Source organism: Anastrepha ludens, chromosome 4 (assembly GCF_028408465.1).
Source record: "Anastrepha ludens isolate Willacy chromosome 4, idAnaLude1.1, whole genome shotgun sequence".
Classification (NCBI taxonomy): domain Eukaryota; kingdom Metazoa; phylum Arthropoda; class Insecta; order Diptera; family Tephritidae; genus Anastrepha; species Anastrepha ludens.
In genome coordinates this window covers 83,101,976-83,124,696 of record NC_071500.1, presented here as the reverse complement: position 1 = coordinate 83,124,696, position 22,721 = coordinate 83,101,976, and positions in this window count along the sequence as shown.

The following is a 22,721-nucleotide window of genomic DNA, read 5'->3' as shown; positions in this document are numbered from 1 at the left end:
AACTTGACATCGCGGCTCACCAGAATTTTTCGTTTTTTGGGAGACCAGAGTCGATAAGCTTTAGCCTCATTTGAATATCCCACTAAAATACACTCTTCAGATCGTGGGTCAAATTTACCGCTTTGGTTGCCTTTCATCAACACGTAACATTTAGCACCGAACGGTCTGAAATGAACAACTGTGGGGGTTTTCCCCGACCAGAGTTTTAACGGTACCTCACTTTTAAGAACTTTAGTTGGACACCTATTTCTGATATAGTTCGCTGTGTTAATTGTTTCTGCCCAAAATGTCCCTGGTAGATTCGCCTGCGCCAACATGCATCTAGACATTTCCAAAAGCGTTCTATTTTTTCGTTCTGCGACGCCGTTTTGCTGTGGTGTATAAGGCGCACTCAACCGCCTCCTAATTCCACAATCGTCCAGATATTTTTGAAAGTTGCCGTTAATATATTCTAAGCCGTTGTCTGATTGGAGAAACTTTATTTTCTTTCCTGTGAATGTTTCGGCAGAATTTTTGAAAATTTTAAACATTGGCAGTACGTCGGACTTTCATTTTATAAAATAAACTTCACTGTAACGAGAAAAATCGTCCGTGAATGTCACAAAATATTTCGCACCTGAGTGTGAGCAAACCCTCATAGGCCCACAGACATCACTGTGCACAATTTCAAGCAGTTCTGTGGTACGCTGCTCACTTTGCTTAGGAAAGCTCTCTTGTGTTTGTTTTTGGCTAACACAAATCTCACAAGTCGCTAATTTTTCATTGCTGTCAAAATTCATACCATGTACCATACCTGCGGCACGTTTTAAATCGGTTTCATTGAGGTGACCCATACGAATATGCCAGGTGTTAAGGTTGATAGGCTTCGCTTCAGAAATATTTGCTGTCGGCTGTGAACTTTTAAGATAATATAACCCACCAATGCGTGTGGCAGTAAGTACAGGCTTACCTTTCTCTATAATAAGTGCTTTATCTCGCTTAAATATTACCTCAAATCCCTTTTCTGTAATCTTCGAGACTGAAAGTAAATTTGTTCTCAGATCTGGCACGTACATAACTTGTTCGAATTTTATCGGTGCTTCTTTCCCTTCTTCGTTAATAACAACCCTGACGTTGCCTATGCCAGCGATATTCGCTGTGTCGCTATTTGCCAAACTAAGTGTTTTGCTTATTTCTTTGAAGTTAGTGAAGTTGTTTTTGTTGGAACTCATGTGAGAAGAACAACCACTATCCATACACCAATATTCGCTTGAATTCTTTAGCAAGAGAGCCGATTCGAACAACATTGATTTTTCGATCTTTTCTTCAGTAGCGTGACGTGCATTCCAGTTGGAAGTTTTGTTATTTTGTTTTGATCGACAATTTCGCGATATGTGACCAACCTCGCCGCATTTATAGCAAGTTCTGTGATCAACCAATTTTGGCACTGAATTTCCTTTTCGCTGCTAGCATTGCCGGTTTGCTTGTGAATATTTTTAAATTTTGGTTGAACATTGAATACGTTCTGTTCCGCAGCTGCCTCCTTTGCTTTTCGCGATTGTTCTTCCTCCAGTATCTTTACACGAAGAACATCCGGCTTGGGGAGTTCATCACGTGTTTCCAAGGCACACCGAAAAGTCTCGAAGGAATCAGGCAAACTATAAAGAAGCAAAATTGTTAAAAGAACATCACCCACAGTAACATTTATTTCTTTTAGCTTAGTCACGGCGTGGAAAAACTCATTTAAATGTTCACGGATGTTATCTCCTTCCTTCATTCGCGCGAGGGCTATGCGTTTCAGGAGTGTTGCTTTTCTTGCAGGACCTTTTGATTGAAAAGTAGACTCCAATTTCCTCCACATATCATACGACGTTTCACATTCGGAGATCAAACCTAATTCCGAGGAAGATATTGCAAGCGTTATATCAGCACACGCCTTTTGGTCGAACTCTTTCCACTTTGTTGCATTTTCGCCGGTTGGGCAGGCTTTCTCTCCCGATGCGTAGCTCCACAGGTCAGCCTTTATCAGAATAGCACGCATGTGCAATTTCCAGCTATCATAATTATCCGCGTTTAGCGGATCAATCCTTATAGATGTGCCAGCCATAGTTATTTTAAACGGTCGGGCTATTATTTAACTAAACTATCTGTCCCGATAGTTTTATCCAACGTAATTGAAAAAATTTTTATTTTTCTTTTCGATTTCGTGCCTGGGCCCATAACCTGTTGCTCAGAGTACGCTTTATTCAATGAATAGAAACCATTATTAAAAAAAACGGAAATGCGAAATATTGAATGTATGTTGAAAAAGTATTTGACAGATTAATAATGTTGAATAATTACAAAAATGATTTATAGATGGCGCAAGAAACTCGTAGACGAAATTGCTTCGCACTGTTGCATTTGTCCAACAGAAATATAATTAAAAAAAAAATTACAAATATTTTTAAACTAATTCTTTTATTTTTATTTTTTTGATTTCGTAAGATACAATAAACCTTTAAAAAACAAATTGTTTTTATTTAAATTTTTTGTTAAACATTTTTTTATTATTTTTATTTTATAAGATAAATTATGCTTAAAAAGGATGTTTTTTTGTTAAATTTTTTGTTACAACTTTTTCTTTAGTTCGATTTCATAAGAAAAATTTTAGACAAAAAAATGCTAAATTTTTCACAAACACTTTTTTTAAAAAAAAGTACAAATAAATTTTTTACTAATTTTTTTTATTATTTCGATTTTACAAGACACATTAAACCTTAAAAAAAATTCTTTTTTTATTTAAATTTTTTGTTAAACATTTTTTCATTATTTTTATTTTATAAGATAAATTATACTTTTCAAAAAAAAAGGTTTCATTATTAAATTTTTTGCTCAAAATGTTTGTTAAGGTTGATTTTATAACGTAAATTTAAATATAAAAAAAAAATATAATTAAATTTTTTACAAAATAAAAATAACAAACAAAATAATAAATTTTATTTTATTAGATAAATTAAAGCATTTAAAAAATAATTTCTTAAAATTAAATTTTTATAATTATAACAATAATTTATAAGATAAATTGTCATTTAAAAAAATCTTATAATTCAATCTTTTACCAATTTTTTTTAATATTTTGATTTTATAACATAAATTAACCTTTTAAAATTAAGTAAATTTTTCATAAAACTTTTTGTCAAACGATTTTTTTATTAGGTGGGTTTTATAAGATAAATTCAACTTAATTTTTTTTTTTCTTTTCGAACATAATTTGTTTGTTAAAAAGAATTTTAAAATTTTTTTATTATCACTTTTGAAAATCACTCACCCCTAGATTTTTCATTTAATTTTTTATTAACAGCTCCAATAATGCTGAGTAATCGCTAAAAGTTTCATAGTGGGATTCGCATAACTTTTCCTTATTCAAATACTATACGCACGTTGAAATAGGTTTTTTTGGAGCAGAGGGTGTAGTAAAGAGTCCAAAGAGCACTCATGCACTTATTCAATTTAACGCTTATGTGTGTGTGTACTAGCATATGCACTTCGCCAATTGTTAAGCTGCATAAGCATCGAAAGGCCTGGGGCAATGCGGCTTTTTAGTGAAGTACTCAAAATTTCATTTCTGCAGTCATTTTATGCTCAGACGATAGATATGTGATTGTGTTTGTGGTTGGCTGTTTGCGTTGCATTTCATTTAGCAAAGGGGGCTGCAACATCTGACACATGGGAAGGAAAAGTAGAAAATTATCTTATTGGTTGCTTAGCAATATCTTTCGGTTTCTTCTACATATATTTCATTGGGGTCTAATAGAACGCTGAGCATATTGTTCTACTCAATTTCTATTCCTACAACTACGGTGATGTACATGTTAGACTTAGGCAGAGGATCCAAGTAACTGCAAAAACTAAACCTTAAAAAGTAAAAAGATAATAATAACTACTTTCAGTTGATAAAATATGCTAATGGCTGCCAGACCACCACTGCATGAAAAAACATTACGGGAGAAGAAATAAAAGCAGAGTCAATGTTTTGGCTGTTCGTATTGGACTGCATTTACCTTGGTAAAAAATAAATTTTAATGGATTATTTTTTTATGTTCCCTAAGTATATCTTTTTATAGAGTATCTAATTTACTTATTTCATCATAACTCATAAACTTATAAGCAAAAATTTTATGCAAAATTAAGGCAGTTTTGGCGCTTATTTTATTACTCTTTGACTTTCAGTTTCACATCTGCTAAAAGGAATCACTTTAAAACTGTCAAATACTGTATTCCTATAAATATAAAGTAAAAAGACGTGTAATTGGTTTTTCCAATTTTTAAAAATCTGTCAATCCATCAATATCCCTGAGAAGTCAGCAAGCTAAAGCGTGTCGCATTGGCGCCTGAAGCCATCAAAAGGGAGTTGTGATAAATTGAGCAAAAATTGAAGTGAGCTCAAAAACCAAAACAAAAAACATTTGACAAGTAACAGCTGCATAATTCCCAACGCAATTCATCGAATTGCAGAGAAGAATGGCAATACTGACAGCACTCACATCGGTTGCGGTTAAAGTATTTCATTTAATTATTTCCTTTAATTGAAGTGCGCACAGAATTCTCGGCGCGTGGTTGATGAAATTTGCTGGCAGTCAACTCATGACTGGTGCTCGGGTGATTGGAGTGCTGCGATTGGTTGACTGATAAGCGGTGGCAATAAAACAAATAATTTTTTAATTTTATTTTAACAAGAAATTTTTAATAAAAAACAGCAACAACAACAACAACAGCCATAGGCTATATGTATATAGATATAAAGCAAAGCATAAACCACAACAATCAGAATGACAACAGCGCCAACAACTGATCTAACAAACTCATAAAAGACCAACCACAACAACACCAACACCAAGAAGGGCAACGACAACACAAATATGTTGGAAAAGAAATTAAATAAAACTGAAACACTTGTGAGACCAAAAATCGCAAAACAAACGTTTCCAGTTTATGACTTGCTCATAAAACCGCTGCAACACGCGCAATTAAAATTCTCCCCAGCGATCAGTGGCACACTTGCCACACTGCTACACTTTGCGCTTGTTGGCGAAGGACGTGCCTTGGGTTACTCTGAATGTAGTACGTTTGTCCGAAAATGATGCATTGACAGAATGAAATCAAATGAAATGTAGTCGCAACCACAGCAGCAGCAATACAGCAATAAGTAGAGCTAAATAAATTTGAAGCTGCCTTGCCCCCAACGCTCGGTGTAGTAAATGAATGTTACAGTCAGAAGGCGATGTGCAGTAAAAATTACAACAACTCTACGTAATACGCTCGGGCAAATGTGGGCTACGCAGAAACCCTGGGAATTATGTTTTAAGTAGAAACTTAGTGAAGACACAGCAAATGCACCAAAAACAATTGTCACCAAAGGGCAACGGTTTTGTTGCTGTTGAAGAGAAATAGTGAAACCAATTTCCACTGATTTATTTTCGCAAAGATTTTACGAGAACCAACTAAACGTGACACATTTCGGACAGCAAAAAAGGGAAAATAAAAGGACAAAAAGCACATAGACAGGTTTAGTGCAAATTAAAGCGAGATGCTCAGAGCTGCTGAAGAAGTGTAGAATAGATGGGGGAGGAAGCAGTTTATTGGAAAAAAATGTTGCACATAAAAATACCTGCGCGGTGTTACAAAAGGCGCGATGCTTCCAAAAAAATTCTGCCGTGAGTTTAAGAAACTTTTGGAAGCGGAAGTAGATTTGGTAATATAAGATTTTTGGTCCTTTATGGTAGTAGTCCGGTCAAATACTAATTTTTATGTACGAGTATATTTTTTAGGAATTTTTTTTTGTTAAAACATAAAAAGCGATCGTTTTGATTTTATAGCATGTTATTACTGACTTAAAATAGTATACAAAAACAATATTTTTTTGACATATTTGTTTGTTGTAGTGTGGTACCAAAGAAAGTGTCTTAAAAAAGAGATAGGAGGCTTGTCAACAGGATTTTGGCTCTTGAGGACATCTGAAACGAAAAGTTAAACTGATTATTATTCTGCAGGCTTGTCATTCTAGTGGGTGCTACAATGGGAACATTTTTTTGGAAAACAACAAAATGGCGGACTTTTGAAAAAAAGGTATGTTTTTCGGGTGGAAATTGGGGCTGAAAAGAAACGAAAGTAGCATCTACCAGAATGTAAAAAAAAAAAGTTTTTGTATACTATTTGATGTCAGTAATAACATAGTATAAAATCAAAACCATAGCATTTTATTTTCTTAAATCCTAATCCTAAAAAATATCTATAAAAAATGAGTATTTGATCAGACTACTTACCTTATGGATGCCGTTCTGGACCCTCCCGAAGTAATATACACAGCAGTTTCGAGAAGGGTGTCTCCACAGAAGGAGAGGAGGGATCTTTTTAGTGGGGCACCACATGACGCAGTAGACGACGGTCGCTGTAAGTATGAAGGCATTTTGAACCCTACCTCCCCCACCAAAAAAAAAAAACAAACAAAAACCAAATGATAAGTTAAGTCAAGTTAAGTTAAGTTTATTTAAGCTAAGTTAAGTAGTGTGTTAAGTTAAGTTAAGTAATGTGTTAAGTTAAGTAAAGTAATGTTAAGTTAAGTTAAGTTAATGTTAACCTAAGGTGATTTTAGATAAGTTAAGTCTAGTCAAGTTAAGTTACGTAATGTGTTAAGTTAAGTAATGTTGAGTTAAGTTAAGTAATGTTAAGTTAGGTTAAGGTAATTTGGGATAAGTTAGGCTGAGATAATATAGTTTATGGGACGTTAAATCAAGCTAATTAACTTTAAGTTAAGTAAAATATTTTGAGTTAAGTTAAGTTAACAAAATTAACTTAAGTAAAGGTAAAGTTTAAATAAGTTAAACTAAGTCGGGTCAAATATGCAACTTACTGGTCCTGAGCCTTTCTGTGGACTCACAAAAGGCCGCACACTGGCTAAACTGTGCCGGTCAGCGTCAAGCCAAACTATTCCTAAGTCCCAACAAAGGAATATCTGACAAACTTCTCTCACTTAACAGAGTAGATCTGCGTCTTTTAACAGGATATCTTACAGGCCACTGCAGCGTGAGGTATCATCTAAATAATATTGGTCTATCTGAGACCAATGTCTGCCGCTTTTGCGAAATGGACATAGAAAGCTCAGAACATGTGCTTTGTGAATGTCCTGCGTTGGGCAGACAGAGACTTCATCACCTTGGTGGTATCGTAGTATCTCCATGCAATCTTTAGAACAACAAACTCAAAATTATGCTAAAATTTTTAAAAAGCCTAAGACTCTAGGGCTACAAAATAGGCCTTTCACAATAGATCAGCTCTGGTCGCAGTGCGTAATGGCCTTCTAATAATAATAATAATAATAAGTCGGGTCAAGGAGGCAGCTGATTGGCTGCTGATATGCGCACTAACAGTCAAGAAATTAAATATCTACTCCGACAGCCAAGTGTCAATAAGGGCCCTCGGGTCAGTGACGGTGCATTCGAAGCTTATCAGGAAATGCCTGGCCTCACTTTCGACTGCGTCCGAATTTTTTGACATAAGCCTCATCTGGATTCCTGGTCACAGCGGCAGTCCGAAAAAACGGTAAGGCGGATGAGCTGGCCAGACAAGGGACATGTGAGATGATTTCCCCGCGAAGAGAGAGAATTGGGATCCCCGTGACTACCTGCGGTCTGCGTTGGAAAAGTACACAAACATGTAAGGCCGCGAAATGGTCACGTGTGGATCGGAGCTGCTCAGGCGAGCTTCTAAGGTTGACAAAATATCAGCTCTCGAATCTAGTGGGTTTTCTCACAGGACACTATACGCGAGGAATGCATGCTGCGAGACTCGGAATTACCTCGAGTTCTTTTTGCGTTAGACGTATGCAGGATGAGGTGGAATCATCTCAGCGCCTTTTCCTCAGCTGCCCTGCTCTGGCGGGGTAAAGATCTAGGCATCTTGGCTCTGACGTCTTTGCCACGCCTGCTGACATAGTTTATAATTCAAACATCCATTTGTTTATATATTTCAGTTAAAGCTTTTCATAGGTTTGCCAATGCGATCGATTATCGTAAAACACAGTCACTACTTTCCAACTGTCAACCGATACTGCACGTTGCATCCTGCTAAGAAATGCGAGGCTTTGACTATCGAGACTAGGCGGTATAACCTACAAATATGCAGGGGAAATGCTGAAGCAAAGCCTTCCTGAGGATGCGGCTGGCAGCACCAGCAATCAGACTTAGGTGCGGTACGCCAATAGCCTGAACGCCTCAAACTCAGCATTATTGCATTCTCAACTAGTGTGAAAATAAAGAGGTTCCATACAGGAATAAAACTATCAAATATATAGGAGTATATTTTTCCACTTTTTGAATGCCAACATTTTTATGTTTATTACCATTAAATGCACAAGTTATTCAATTACCGTTATAGTATTTGCACACGCACAAAAATTCGCTGGTATACCATGAAAAGGCAGCTTAGGTCTGTTATCCCCTACGTGCATGCCACCATCGCTTCCACCTATCAAGTGAAGCTGCTTGTAGGTATGTTTGAATGAATGTGTGTAACTGTAATGCAATGTAAGTTTGTGCCCCCAATTCTTAATAAATACCAAATAGAATAAAAATTCAATAAAAAGAGGGCTCAATAAGGGGTTTAAAAAGCGCAGCTCGGCACAATGGCCTTTTATTTTATACCTCATTGAAATTTTTATTTTTAGCCTTTTTTGCTACTGGCGCCCGCTCACCTGCCCGATATCCTGCCTATTGCCGTGTACTACATTTTGCATATTATTTTTGTGCAGTCGAATTTTGTTCCTTTTATGAATGCTTTCAAATCTCTGCCTTCTCTATCCAAACATACTCATTTACATATAAACATTTTTTCGCCTGATTTTACGCATATTTTTCCTTCTGCTCTGCTTATCACTTTGTGCTTTCTTCTATTTCTCTTATTTGTCATGCAAATTTTCAATCGCGCAAAAAATGAAAAGTACAAAAAAAATAAAAAGTATCAACGATTCGGAAAAAGGCTGTTGCTTTCAAATACACATACATATAAATATATTTATGCACGTATTTGCTTGTGTTTGTGCATATCTGCCTACGTACGAAATGAGCGAGCGCGCAGGTGGTTGGTTGACTGGTTGGGCGCATTCCAGCATTCTTTGCGTGCACCTCACACCGCCCTCCCCATCTAAATGCCACATTCAATACTTTGAAGCTTTTGTGCCTCAATTTTCATTTCGCTTTTCTTCTGCGTCCTCTTTCACCTCAACCAACGAAGTGTGGGTCAGTCGCATATAAAAAGTAAGAGTAAGTAAACTTTGTTCAATATTTTGCCATTTTTTATTTGTTACCACTTGTGTGTGGGTGTGTGTGTGTGCGTACTTTGCATATTACCCACTTCATGCCAAACTTCCCCCTCACTCTACCAATCTCATGGCGTAGCGGCTGTGTCCTTTGTGGGCCTATTGTTTGTTTGTTGCGTGCAGCAGCTTCAGCCAGTGTTGTTGCTAGCTAGCGGCTTTCAGCTGATGGCTGAGGGTGCGGTAATATTATTATTTGATAAAGATGGTAAGCGTAACGAAAACACATTTTTCGAGTTAAAAGGGGTCGTTAGCGTATGAAATATGCGCACGTACGCGAGTTTCCGTGCAAATTTTGATGTTTCTTTTTTTCTGGTTTTCGTGTGCAGGTACTTTTTTTTTGGCGTTTTTGAGTTGGTACGAATGGGTAATGTAGTACCGAATGCTACTACTTTTGTCACAGTGCAGCATTTTACTTGAAAAATTACAGAATTGACACTGCGAAGTATTTTGCCATCTAGAAAGTAGACGATTTGAAAAATACGCCGAAGACTTTTTATTGAAAATTAAATAAAAAAGTATTAATTTCAGGGCTATTCTTCCATAGAACCAATAAAGTGCGTATGCCCTAGACCTGTTCGATAGTTTGTAATAATGATAGTGATTTTCAATTAGAGAATGTTATTTTAGGGCGCCACTTAGAGATTGAATCCCATTATTAATAATTAAAAACTTAAAAAATATAAATTATTTATTTATATATATATTTTTTATGCTTTAATTTGGTGAAAAATATATCCATTATTTTTGCGAAAAACTCAAAACTATATTTAAGATATTTCAGATTATCCGATTTAGGTAAAAAATGCACCGTTTTGTTGTATAATTTGTTGTTATTTTAAAGTTAGCTTCATAATTCCTTCCTCTTAGAAGTGTGAGCTCTTTTTGCCGAAAAAACTTTAGTAAGCGATTTTCAAAATATAATTTTGATACAATTGATACAATCACTCAGGAAGTCTCGCAATGAGAGAAAAAGGTGGTTATCGCTTGGTGGCAGATCCAGTATGTATGATGAATGTATTAAAATTTCCTAACCAACCTCCCGGAGAATTTGGTGAGCCACTACAGACCTGTGTGGCTTTGCGTTGTCCTGATGGAAAACAACACCTCTGGTGTTGGCCAATTCCGGCCGTTTCTGGTCTATCACTAGCTTCAAACGGTGGCGATTATTTCTTTGAATGAATTATTTCTGGAACATTTGCAAAACGTCTCAGTAATGAGAGTAGTTACCTTCTTAAAAAGATATAAGTGGCTTAAGCAACTTATTTAGGCAAAATATATCAAATGCAGGTATCACAATGGATCTTGGGGTTTGTCTTAGACAAGCAAGCTGACTAGCCTAATGGTACAGTTGTTAACAGGAGAGATCTGAATTTGGTGTTTGACCATAGGGAAGCAATTCATAATAAATGTTTCCTTTCAAGTCCCACCAAATACACAGTAGAACATTTCAGAACATCATTAATCCTGATTTGGGCACCGTTTGAGCTACTTCATCAAGCTTTGAACATGATAACTTTCGCAGAGCGTTGTCGTATGTGACTCATTTTTCATCTACAGTCACTATTCGTTTAAGAAACGGGTCGCTTTCATTCCTTTTGGCCGAGGCTTCGCAGATGGAAATTTGTTCATGATCGTCATGCTTTTAGTGTTAATTGGTGTGGCACCCAAATATTTGAATACAGCTTTGAATTGAATTTGTTTTGAATCCAGCTTTAGGAAAATGGTTTAAAACTGTTTTATGGTCGATCTTCTATCTCCTGGGTGATCCTATGACCATTAATATGCCGGTCAACTTCGATTATTTCTGTGATTTTATTGACATTTTCGATGATGTGGTTGCCTGTGCGAGGTGCATCTATAACCTCAAAAATGCCTGAACGAAAGTAACTGTTACAGTATCGGCACGTAGAATCTCTCTCGCCAATAAGTGCCACTTTGGACTAAGTAGGCAACTGAGTAGTAAAGTCCTCTCTCGACGATCAAAACTAACACTCTACAAGACTCTCATCATGCCCGTCCTAACGTATGGCGCAGAAGCTTGGACGATGACAACATCCGATGAAGCGACACTTGGAGTGTTTGAGAGAAAGATTCTGCGTAAGGTTTGTGGACCTTTGCACGTTGGCAGCGGCGAATATTGCAGGCGATGGAACGATGAGCTGTATGAGCTTTACGCCAACATAGACGTAGCGCAGCGAATAAAGATCCAGCGTATCCGCTAGCTGGGTCATGTCGTACGATTGAATACCAACGCTCTGGCTTTAAAAGTATTCGATGCGGTGCCAGTTGGTGGTAGCAGAGGGAGAGGAAGGCCTCTTCTGCGGTGGAAAGATCAGGTGGAGAAGGACTTGGCTTCACTTGGTGTGTCCAATTGGTGCCGGTTAGCACGAGAAAGAAACGACTGTCGCGCCTTGTTAATCTCGGCCAAAATCGCGTAAGCGGGAAGAAGTATCTACACACTAAACATCATTAAAAATTTTAGCAGCCTGGCTGGCATTTTCTCCTTTATCAAAGAAACCCTTTAAATTGTTGTTTTATTTTTTAATCAGCAAATGATCTTTTTTAGAGTGAAATGTCACCCTGACAACGAGCATAAACTTTAAACTGTTTGATCGATCCCTGCAGTCATCTACCGAGGAAATAATGGATTTATTTTTCACCAAAACTAATATATTGCTTAGGCTCAGTAGAACATAAAAAGCGAAGAACTTGCCTTTTTAAGAGCTTAGTATCAATGAAAATACAAGCCTGAGTTTTTCGATGGATGCCAATGAACTACCAGCCTACTGAAATACAATATAGTCCAATCCACTCTCACATCCTTCTATCTTACAGCCTTGGCCCTTAAGGGGGGAGTCTGGTTTATGAGGTCTAAAAATTGCATCTCTTTGCGATTTTTTTTTAAGGAAAAATTAATTTAGCACTGCAAAGTTTTTTCTATCTTTTAATGAACATTTAAAAAGTATAAAAAATTTTTGTACTGGTTAAAATAAGTTGAAAAAAATGTTTGACATAGAAATTAGTAGAGCGCTGGAGTTTCCAACTGGCGTACAAGATACAGCTCGTAATTATTATCTAAAGCAAAAAATTCAAATGGATTTCTAATTATCATGATTTTCTATTTTAGATGAACTAAGAAAACTGAGAGAAATTCCAAAATTTCAACTTTCTGTAGGCTTTAAAGAAAAAAATCCCTTTCTATAAAAAAAATTCACTTCAACTTGGTATAAAAATCTTGAAAAATTTTTTTTTTATCTATTTTGTTAGTTCAAATAGAAGAGAATTTAGTACTGAAGGAAACAAGCTATGATTCATCTCAAAAGGTTCATTAGTTTTTTTTCATTCATGTACGCCAATTCGAAGAAATCATAAAAATGAAAAGTCGAGAAAAGAAGATAAAGTTTGTACTATAGCTGTCCGGTCACAACGTAACTACCTAACGCTCGCCTACCTTTGGCTTTGTATCTACGGAAATATTGAGAATTAGGCTCGGTAACTTCGTGTGAATATTCTGAAATATATTTATTAGGAATCGCTTAAAACGAAAAAAAAAAATTGATTTTTTTGACCTTATAAACCAGGCTCCCCCTTAACTTCATATAGAGAACGCCTGAATTTTAACCGAAATCAAAGTAAAATAAAACACTGTACTCCATTCACCCATTGAACGCATTGTCTGTCAGCGATGCAGCTGAATACAAAAATTACCCGCATAGAGGCAAATATAGGGGCGCGCAATGCTGGTGCAGTAGCATTGATGCCTTCACCTCACCCTTGCACCCGTTGACTGTGCTCTGTATGTTTTCTTTTCCTTTTTCCTTTTTCCTCTGTGATTACGATTTTTATCACAGCATTTGAATTATTATTTCAGGAAGCAGCTATTTGCGCACATTTTGTGGCATTTTTTACATACCCAATGACATACGAGCGTGTGTATGTGTGTGCAGAGGTAGTGTATTTGCATACATTTACTGGCGAATCTGTTTTTTTTTCCTTCATGTTTTTTAACTATACATACATACTCATACATAGTAGCATATTCCATATTGATTCTTGTGCCGTCTTTTGTGAGCCTCATGTGCAGCCAGCCTATGTTTGTGTTCGCTTTTTATTTTTTCCGGCGCAGAGCAGAAGAAAAAAGACGCAAAGTAAACAGACATAAATTAAAATACTTCTACTTCTACATATGTATGGGTGTATATATAAAAATGAGTAACCGCATGACTTTGTGTGTGGTCGTGCTCATATTGATATTTTATGTACGTTACATACAAACACACACACATGCATATAAGGCAATGGGATTGTATCATTGCAATATGTGAATTGTTCATCAACACTGACGCCAAGCTTTTTTTCGAAATTTTAGCAGTTCATAATACGTCATGTAAAATAAAATATATATGTACATATGGATATCTCTATATTTATACGAGTATTAGCGTAAAGGCAGTGACTTGGCGCGTAAAAAGTTATACATTTTTGATTCACTAGCAACACATGGCTGTGTGTATCTCCGCATATAATGCGCGGAATTTGACAGCGTAGGAATTTCACTTTGCACAAAAAGTGTAAATAAAGTATTTATTTTAGATCTCACATTTACACAGCCTCACACACAGATATTACACCAAATCGTCCTTAAGTGCTTTGCATTTCTGCTTGTGTGCGTGTACATCTTTGAAGTCGTCAAATTAGCGAAAGCGCAGTTATAATCGACTGAAATGATATTGCAGCTATAGAAGAGTTGCTTTTTATGTACATAAACACAAAGGGTAGTTCAAATGCAAGTATTTTTTAAATTATTATTTAAATAACAAACGTAAAACCTGTGCTGCCTGCTCGCAGAGGTAGTCTGTAGCTATGGTTGGTTGGTTTTTGTGGTGATTCTTCCAGAATCCAACTAGCGCTTCCTCACCATTTCGTTGCCACATCCTCGTTACCAACTTGTTTACCAGTTATTTACAGCATAACTATATCCTGTCTGTGCGGTTTAAGAATCTTATTAGGTTGTTAACATCTAAGCCAGACAGTTGCTCGAGACTCTCGAACAGCGGCCTGCCCAGGGTTAATATTCTGTTCTTCCATAGGGCAGGGCATTCACAGAGGAAATGGAAGATTGTTTCCTTTTTCTCCGGTTGTTTACCACTAACTGTGAATATGTATGTATATATTGTGAGGGATGCCCATTTTGGCTGCATGTTCTCCGACAGACCAAAAGCCAGTTATGACTGCCGTTAGTCTGCAGGTATCCCGTCTTTTCATGTTTAACAATATTGACGATTGCTTAACACGTTGGCTGCCAATGTATCACTGGTGATAATTTCAAAAAACTACCCCCAGGTGCCAATGTATCACCAGTGATACACGCTTAGGCCCCTAGATTTTAGGGGCTGGGACCCTAACGGAAGGAGTTTTGGGAAAATTGAAGGTTTATTTTAAAAGAAAAAATATTTTATTTCATAGTAAAATACAAAGTTTTGAAATAATACGAAATTAAAAATGAGAAAATTCAATTCAAGTCTGGAAACAGAAAAAACTATATTTTTTGTTTTTAATTTTAATGTAGTTGTTGAAAATGTTTAAGACATAGGACATATACCTCCGACATTGGGCGCAGTATGTTGCCACTAGTTTGGCCTTCTTCCTGGCGACTGACGACGAGTTTATCGTCTTTAATTCTGAATATCACATGCCGCAACGATGTCTCTTGCGCCTACCATCCTTTGTTGCTTCTGTCGACGTTATTAAAAAGTGTTTTCCCTGCGGAGGTGAGCGCGCTATTGAAGCGCTATCTTTTCCACTCATGAAAAGGAAAATGCTTTGACGAAAGTCAGATATTTGCATTTTATAAGTTTTTGACACTGTTTCAGAGGACTGGGCATTATCTGCGAAGTGAATGAATTCGAGCAAGATCTGGAACCGGTTACGAGCCATAACTTGTGGGACGAATGCGTTTTTGAACAATGTGCTTGGTTTCCAATAGTCGGTTATTGCAGGGTATTTTACCATTCCCATATACATGACTATGGCCAGAAACTCCATGATCTCCTGGCGATCAGTATCTTTCCACATATTCATCCTACAGCTGCTGCGAGTACCGATGCCAGTTACTTGAGAGTTTTCATTCCTATTTGTCTCTTCAACAATAATATCCAATATCTCATCGGTCAAAAACTTTCTGTAATATTGAAATGGCGTACCGGCATCATATTGCAAAACCTGGGGTGGATTGGTAAATTCTTCGAAATTCTTCAAAGTCTCTCCGGTAGCAGGCGAGGTCCATGCTGTTGTAGTTTCCGACTGTTCTTCATCAGCAGTATTATTAACATTTGTAGCACTAACATCGAGGTCTTCATCAATACTGTCATCACTCCATGTATCACTGCCTGAATCTGGGATGTACTCATCTTCATCTGGACTAAAATCCTCACCACTAACACTGGAATTTTCCATTGAATTCAACGTGTCACGTATTTCCTCGGAATTCATAACTTCGCAACTTCACTTCACTATATTTCACTGTAATTTGCAACCAACTGCTCGCTATGAACTCAAGTTTGATACTGATTTATTTTGATTTACTTCTTCGAAATGAGATCACCGGTGATCACATTTGAAAAAAAATAAGAATAGTTTTAAAAAAAACGGCAAGTGGTCACCGGTGAACACAGCACAAAAACGTGCTCATACGCGTCAGGAGCATGACTTTTATTCCTGGTAAAAATATCTCGTTAAAATTCAAACGGGAACATGACTTTTTTTGCTTGGCACCTGGGGGTAGATTTTTTTTGTGATCATCGGTGATACCTGGCAGCCAACGTGTTAAGGTTGTAGGTGGGCCATAACGTTCTGCTGATTTTGCATTTCGTCTGGTCTCTCCATCTACAATCCGCGATTCGAAGGTATTTTAGGGAAATTGTAGTCTTGACTGCACCTAATGGTGTGAATACCGATTCTGCAAGAGCGTTATTCATGGCAGATCCCCCTCCTGCCAGTTCATCTGCTTTTTCGTTACCTTCCATATTCCGATGTCCCGGCACACAGATTAAGGTAACTTTATAGTTTACACTCAAGGTAGTGAGGTTATTGCTACTACCAACATAGAGTTTGTAGTCCGTAGCTATATTTTAAAATAATTCTAATCAAAAGAATATAACTATTGGACTATGAATAAGTTCGTGCGGTTTTTTTTCGAAATTTGAAACTTTATTGAAGTAAAATGGTTACAAATTTAATATTCAAAATATTGTCCATCGCTTACTACTACTTTTTCCCATCTTTCTGGCAATTCACGGATTCCCTTTGTGAAAAATTCGGTCGGTTTTGCCGCAATCCACGAATCGATCCATTTTTTGACTTCATCGTAATTACGGAAGTGCTGGTCAGCCAGGCCATGTTGCATCGATCGGAAGAGATAGTAATCGGATGGCGCAAGGTCTGGACTATACGGCGGGTGGGGTAGGACATCCCATTTGAGCGTTTCTAAGTATGTTTTGACCACTTGTGCAACATGTGGCCGAGCATTGTCATGTTGCAAAATAACTTTGTCGTGTCTATCGGCGTATTGCGACCGTTTTTCTCGCAGTGCTCGGCTCAAACGCATCAATTGTCGTCGGTAGACATCCCCCGTAATCGTTTCATTCGGTTTCAGTAGCTCATAATACACAACACCCAGCTGGTCCCACCAGATACACAGCATAACCTTCAGGCCATGAATATTCTGCGCCGACGTCGATGTTGAAGCATGGCCAGGGTATCCATACGTTGCCCGACGTTTTGGATTGTCGTAATGGACCCACTTTTCATCGCCAGTCACAATTCGATGCAAAAAACCCTTTCTTTTGTGCCGTTGAAGCAGTTGTTCGCATGCCATAAAACGGCGTTCAACGTCTCTTGGCTTCAATTCATACGGCACCCAATGGCCTACCTTTCGGATCATTCCCATGGCTTTTAAACGTTTGGAAATGGTTGATTGATCAACTCCCAAAGTTTTTGCAACCTCTTCTTGCGTTTGAGCCGGATCTTGATCGAGCAATTCCTCCAATTCGGTATCCATGAACTTTGGCGGCGCACCCTCGCGTTCTTCGTCTTCCAAGCCAAAATCACCACTTTTAAAGCGTGCAAACCACTTCTGGCACGTTCGCTCAGATAGAGCATGCTCACCATAAACTTCCACCAAGATACGATGACTTTCGGCTGCTTTTTTCTTCATATTAAAATAATGAAGAAGAATTCCCCGCAAAAACACATTATTTGGCACGAAATTCGACATTTTCAAGTGTGGTAAAAATATTGTTGTTTACGCTTCAAATAAAAAACTTATACTGACGTTTGTGCCTTACGATAGTAGCTCTCCAATGAATGTTTGGAAATGTGGATCGATGGAATAATAATCAAGTTACGCCATCTGTTGTAAAACCGAAACGAACTTATTCAAAGTCCTATTATTACGGAAGTTGAACTTGCAATAAAAATGCTCAGGAATAGAAAATCTGTTGGTCCTGACGGTATTGCAAATGAAATGCTTAAATATGGTAGAGATAATCTTCATCAAGAGATTGCACATCTCTTCAACATTTCATTGAGAAATGAAAAAATACCGCAGGAGTGGAAACCAAGCGAAACGGTACCAATTTAAAAAAAGGAAGAAAGATAATCCTCAGAATTATCGCTCAGTTGAAAAGCTGTTCACTAAGATTTTGCTGTCGTAACTCCGACCTTACCTACAAGAACAAGAGGAGCAGCAAGGTTTTCATAAAAACGGGTCCACCACTGGTTGTATAATTATGAGATGTGTTCAACAGTATCGCGAATTTTGAATTGTCGCAGGTTAAGTAGATTCGAATTTCGATTTTTTTGTGGCGATATGTTCGTACTCATGTCTCCCACTCATGCTCGTCGGCATTTTCGGTCATTTTCAATGTTCAGTTAATTGTTGGCAGCTGCTTTGCTTGCACGTATTTCGGCTCGTCTTCGATTTTTACCTATTCAAAAAGATGGATCAAAGAATCTGTATCAAATTTTGTTTGAAAAATGATGGTACCAAATATTCTCAGAAGGCCGAGAAGATGTGAACGACGAAAAGCGTGCCGGACGCCCGAGCACTTCAACAACAGACGAAAAAATTGATGAAGTGAAGAAAGTGGTACTGGCCAATCGTCGAATCACCGTTATAGAAGTTGCTGAGCACTTAGGCACAACGATTGGCTGGTGCCATTCGTTTTTTTTTCAATGATTTGGGCAAGAGACGGGTCGCCGCAAAAATCTTACTAAAACTGCTCAATTTCAACCAGAAGCAGCATCGCATGAACACTACTAATGAGCTGTTGGACTCTGTCCGCGGCGACCCAAACTTGCTCCAGAGGGTTATAACTGGTGAAGAATCGTGGATTTATGGTTATGACGTGGAAAGCAAAGCTCAATCATCTCAATGGAAGCTGCCGCACGAACCAAGACCGAAAAAAACGCGCCAAGTTCGATTGAATGTAAAAGTTTTGCTTACCGTTTTCTACGATTGCAGGGGCGTTGTGCATCATGAGTTCTTGTGACAGGGTAAAACGGTCAATGAGGAATATTACCTGCAAGTTATGCGCAATTTGCGCCAACCAATCCGCCAGAAACGCCCGGATTTGTGGAAGAACAAAAATAGGCTCATGCATCACGATAACGCACCTGCTCACACATCGTTGCTTGTGCGCGACTTTTTGACCAAAAACAACTTTTTCCTGTTCCCGAAACTGAAGAGGCCCATGAAAGGACGACGCTACGCTACGACTGACGAGATAAAGACGGCATCGAAAGAGGAGCTGAACAAGATAAAAAAAATGATTATTTGAAGTGCTTCGAAAATTGGAAAAATCGTTGGCACAAGAGCATAATATCTCATGGGGATTACTTTTAAGGGGACAAAATAGATATTAACGAATAAATAAATATTAAAAAAAAAACACGAAATTCGCGATACTTTATGAACACACCTCGTATGTATCCTAATTGTTGTGTAAAGAAAAACTGGCAAAGCGTATAATAAAAGATAAAAAAGAAAGAGTAGAAATTTTTATTTGCCGTTTTACAAATATTAAAGATCTTCCATTTGTGAAACAACATCAAAAGGTACGCCATAAATAGGAGGAGGAGTTCGTCCATACATCTAAAAAAAGTGTACATACCTATTGTCTAATTTTTTTTTAAGGGTCATCCATATACAAATATATTTTATGGTCCAAATAGGTTAGATTAGATTAGGTTGAATCAGTTGTCCACTGCGGAACACACACAGGCTCATGGCCCATTGTGATGCCGCGTGAAGAATTTGTTCTTATGTCTCCTAAAATCAGTGTGTAATTTTGAAAATTTTTAAAAGATCCCTGATTTCCACAGTACCGAGAACTTCCCGTTCATTAAGAGGTTAGGGGTAGTCAGAGGCCCGAAAAACTGATGATTTTCAATAATTTTTTTTTGCCAATCAATTGCCTTATTTTTCAAAAATAAAAACATAGCTTACTTCACCATTTTCGACTTGACGTTAGCAAAATTAAACAAAAAAATTAATAATTCTAAAATGTATCGCTGTTTGTGGTGAACGCGTTTCCCCAGAAGTCCCTTGCGGTGATCATCACAAGTCCTTGGAAATTCATCTAAAATCAATCGGACAAGAGTAGCTAGTTTTATTAATACATAGATAACCCTGTGCATGATCGAACATTTTTTTTTCAAAATTAACAATATGGCGACCTCAGCAAATATTTTTCAAATTTTCGGGGAAAAACCGACATTATTTGTTAAAAAAAATTGAAATTTTTGAAAAAAAAGTCCTTCAATCAGGCACAAGTTTTTTATGTTTTGCAAAAGCAGTATAAATTTTACTGAAATCTACAAAGCGGCGTTTGAGTTACAGTGATCACCAGTTCAAAAAGCATAGTTTTGAAAAAAATGCATTTAAAGTTTTGCCACTTGCTCTCGAACGCTCCGGAGCGCCCGAGCGCCCGATCGCCCTTTGTTAATTGTTGAATAACTCGAAAAGTATTTTTCGAATTCTCTCCAAATTTCCAAACAATATTTTTCAGGTATTATAATTTAAGAAAATGCAAAAAAACAATCAATGGTTTTTTTAAATTCTGACTACCCTTAACCCTTTAAAAGATTGTCTACTTAAAATGGTAAATATACGCTTTAATAGAGCAGATAATGGCACAGAAAGTGCAAGATTGTCTCTTCCTCTGTTTTGTGCGTGCCCGCCTATTAGGCAGGGTCCCATTATGACTGAAATCAGTGTGCCAAGATTGTGCTTCTTTCGGCTTAGCAGAGATTCTGTGCTGTTAGTATTGACTTTGCCCACAATTGTCGGGTGATTCTGCAAGTGGTTTAGTTACGCCATCTCTCATTCGCTGCTCCTACAATTTCCTTAAAGATAAGCAGCTTTAAGCGTATGCATTTATCAATGCCTGCGTACTTTTCGGTCAAATGGGTGAAGAATTTTGCTAGTTAACCGACTTGGCAGTTACCCTCGATATTTCAATGGCCAAAACCACATGTTTCGTTTAGGTGAATTAGGTGAAATGACTCAGGCATTTCGTTAAGAGATGTGCGGCATTTCGTGGCTACCCAAGAGGTTGCCGACTGACTTTGTGAGAGTTTATATCACCGTCTGACTATCAGTGAAAATGTAGATATCATCTCCATGCAAAAGTATCAAGATAAGGTAATCTTCCAGCATGAAGTTTTTATTTTCGAAGCACTAGAAAAGCGCTACCGCTACTTCGAATTCATGGAAAATATTATTTTTATATCGAAGTTAATCATCTTCATCATTGTCAGCTCAACAACTCGGTTCGAGTCTTGGATTGCTGTAATATTTGTCGCCAGTTCGTTTTATAACTCACTTGAACACTCCAACAACGTGTGCCAAATAACTCAGCGTCCTGATCTACGCTATCCAACCATTGTATATTAGTTTTGGTCTTCCTTTGCCTGTATTTTTGCTCTAAGTGAGTGGATAGGTGAAATGGTTGAAGTGCCAGTCTCCTCAAATAGCACACAAAACGCCGTTGATACCACTATGAGGCCACCAACAGACAGATATCTAAAACCAGCCAGAGCTGTTGGTATAATGGAGAAGATTGATGCGATTTAGGGTGGCGTCTAGCTGCCAAACGCGGATATTTACAGAGAAAGTGCATCTGCAATGGGGGTTAAATAGTAACCCTAGCTTTTCTGCGTATGTGCCAGTCGTCCAGTGACCGGTTAACACCGCTACGAGTTTGGAAATTGAATGGGAAGGAGTCCGAAGGACTTTCTGAATCCTCCGTATATTGTACTGAGGCCAAAGGGTTTTCGGAATAGCACAAAAGTTGACTAGTTTCGTTCTGCACCATGGTGGCGTCAGAGCCTTGGTCGCGGCTTCACTATCGGAGAAAATGTACAAATCTTCCTCGCTCCCGCGTTTCCTAAGCATTTTTTATATTTTTTCTGTACTCAGTAGCATTTTCCTCAATAGGATTTGCTTCGTGTGCCCTTATAATGTGACCAGCTCATTATAGTCGGTTAAGCTTTATTATCTGGTAATATCTAGTTGTTTATATAGTCATTGAAGCTCGTGATAAAATCATATTTTCCAAATGCCACTTTCGCAAACGGTATCAAATATTTCTCATAGGATTACGCACTCAAAAATCTAGATTGTTATGAATTCCGATGACAGCAGTCTGACAACAGTCTGCGTATTATTTGCATTGTGGCTGCTTAAACGAAGAAAAACACACAGTTACACATGGCATCAGTGGCGCCAGCGAGTGGAATCGGGCAACCACGATAATAGCGCAGACACCTCAAATTTAGCGAAGTCCTCAACCATCTGTGCGATCCTTCTGCCACAAATATGCGAGCCACACATGGCGCTCAAAGCAGTAAGCAGACGTTGTTCCTAAGCAACGACAGGTGGGCATTCCCACTACTTAGGACTGGTAGCGGCAGACTAATCACCTGCGCTGTCAGAAATCAAAACAGATTAACGAAACGAAGGCAAGACTGAGTCTTGTCGAGGCCCTATGCTCCCGAGAGGAGTGAACAAGAAAAACAAAAATGCAGCATTGAAGTCAGTAGACAATTGAAATGTGATTATGTTGTTTTTTTTTGGATTTTTCAAGGATTTGTCTTAGGTTAAAAATCGGGTGCACCTTCTTGAATTGAAATCAACCTGATAAAATCGTATTATCGAAGTTAACAGCATCTAAAAATGGGCTTATTAAAAACGAATGGTTTCTTCAGAAAAGAAACGAAAGAACGCATTTTTTAACTACAAAAATTATAAAAAATGTAGATGGTAAATAAGTATTTGTTCTACATAATTATGAGATCTTCAGTGGAATCATCAAACAGCATTGAG